Genomic DNA, 2,808 nt, shown 5'->3' on the forward strand with positions numbered 1-2,808 from the left:
TGGGGCCTTTAAGAGGTGATTAGATTGTGAGGACCATGCCCTAGTGAATGGATTAATCCATCGATGGTTTAATGGTGGACCTGGGTATGGTTATGATGTGAGGAGGAGTTTCTCTCTCTCACTCAATCCATCCACGATATGACACCCGGTGTTGCTGTGGTATCACTACCAAGAACAAAGCCTTCAGCAGATGTGTTCCATAGACTTTGGACTTCCCAACCTCCAAAACTATAAGCAATAAATATTGTTCGTTACAAATTACTCAGTTTCCGGTATTTTTGCTATAAGCAATAGAGATGGACTAATACAGTTTTATACCCTGTACCATCCTCAATCGTCAGTGCAAGTGAATTGTAAAAATCTAGACATAAAAAGGCCTTTAGAAAAAGTCTGTGAAGAAACTGGACTGAAACAGCCAGAAACATTACCTCTGGCCCTCATAAAAATTCAGAATACTCCAAATAAAAGACATGGATTAACTCCTTTTGAAATAGTGTTTGGTCCCCCTGTGCCTACTGGCATCTCTAAACCTTCCATTCCCAGACTGAGTGAACATTATAGGGATGTAAGTGAACAATTTGATGCTATGATTAGCTATATACAGGAATTAACTAACATATGTGGAGCAATCATCAACAGGTGAAAAGGGCATGACCTCCACCAGTTGACAAGGCTTGCCATCCCTTTCAGCCAGGAGATTGGCTATACATCAAGTTTTTTAGAAGAAAGCACTCACTGTGACCTCACTGGGAAGGACCTTGTGAAGTACCGCTAACCACAGATGCTGCCATTAAAAGAAAAGAGAAGTTTGCTGATAACACCAAGGTCAAGGGTTCAGATCCCCATACCAGCCAGCTGCCAAAAGAAAAGAAAAGTCCTCCTGGATTCATGTGAGCCACACCAAGCTAGACCCAGATGAGCACTACCAGGACAATTGAAAAGACTAGACTTTCCTGGGCAAATTCCCGGGCTTTTGAAGTAGACAAAATCACAAAGTAGACAGCTTTTCCCAAGATCACATATCAAGAAACTTCACTTCCATCTATTTCTCCCCTATTAGGTCTCCCTATTCCAAAAAACAAACAAACGAACAAAACAACAAAACTTTTTCCTTTTAACAAAGACTCCTCTTTCCTTGGCCACTTATTAAAAGGCTGACTGGTGGGCCGGCCCGTGGCTCACTCGGGAGAGTGCGGTGCTGATAACACCAAGGCCCCGGGTTCGGAGCCCATATAGGGATGGCCGGTTCGCTCACTGGCTGAGCGTGGTGCTGATAACACCAAGTCAAGGGTTAAGATCCCCTTACCAATCATCTCTTTAAAAAAAAAAAAAAAAGGCTGACTGAAGATTGCTTGTCTCAATCTATCTTTTTCTCCCTCTGATCCTCCACTATGGGCCTTCTTTCAGAGTGTATCTTGTATTAACCCTTACTGTTTTCTCAAAAGGTCAAGCACAGACCCAACACCCCTTACACCAATTTTCTAAAACCTGGCCAAATTAACTAATCAATCAGATTGCTGATTATGTCAATATCTAGATCATGCAAAAGTACCTGAACTAATTTTCATTCCTGCCAGTGAGAGCACTTGGTGGACTAACTCCAGAAAATGGATGCATCCACAATAAAGAGAACAATGTCACTTTACTTCTCCTCCTGGTGAATTAATTGGACACAGAAAAGCCTCTATGGAAGCTCAAGAACTGTCTTTTGCTCACTTGCTCTCTTAAAGTAATTAGAAGGGAATATTCCCCTTTATATTAAAACAAGCTGGCCGGTTAGCTCAGTTGGTGAGAGTGCAGTGTTATAACACCAAGGTCAAGAGTTCAGATCCGTTTACCAGCCAACCACCAAATACATACATACATACAGGCATGGTGCTGGGCCCTTCTTAGGTGACATACCAAGGTGATATTGCAATCAAAACAAAATCCTCAGTACATTTTATTTTATTTTAAAACATTTTAATATGGGATTTATATGTATTTATTTAATTTAATCTAATTTTTAATTGCAAAAAGAACACTTAAAAACAAATATAAGCAGAGAAATATAAGTAGAGATTTGGTTAAGGATATGAGCAGAGAAGTCATACACACTAAAGAAACACACATGACTAATAAGTACGTTCTAAGATCTAGATGTGGATGGGGGCATGGCTGAGGCCCTCAGCCCTCTTCTGAAATCCCTGGGAGTCTGGGCTGGCTGTGTTGCTTGCCTGGATCCTGGGTGCATTTTTAAAAAGGTCTTTAAACCAAGGAATGCCAAGGATTGCCAGCAACACTAGAAGCTAAGAGAAAGGCATGGGACAGATTCTCCTCTACAGCTGTCTGAGAGACCATGGCTTTGCTGACACCTTGACTTTGGACTGTTAGCCTCTAGAACTCTGAGAGAATAGGCTTCTGTTGTTTTAAGTCACCCAGTTTGTGCTACTTTGTTACAGTAGCCCTAGGAATATAATACATCATGTTTCTTGAATTTGAGGATTCATGTCTTTCACAAATTTTCAAAATTCTCAGCCTCCATATCTTCAGTATTACCTCTCCTCATCCTTTCTCCTCTCTCCTTCTAGAACTTCAATTAGGTATACATTAGACTTCATTCTGTGCTCCTGCCTTTTATCTTCTCTTTCATAATTTTAATTTTTACTCTGTGTGTTACATTCTTTTATTTATTTATTTATTTATTTATTTATTTTGTTTTTTTCGTGACCGGTAAGAGGATCATAACCCTTGGTGTGGTGTTGCCCGCACTGCGCTCAACCAGTGAGTGCACTGGCCATTCCTATATAGGATCTGGACCCGCGGCAG

This window comes from Galeopterus variegatus, unplaced genomic scaffold, assembly GCF_000696425.1.
Source record: "Galeopterus variegatus unplaced genomic scaffold, G_variegatus-3.0.2 Scaffold424, whole genome shotgun sequence".
Classification (NCBI taxonomy): domain Eukaryota; kingdom Metazoa; phylum Chordata; class Mammalia; order Dermoptera; family Cynocephalidae; genus Galeopterus; species Galeopterus variegatus.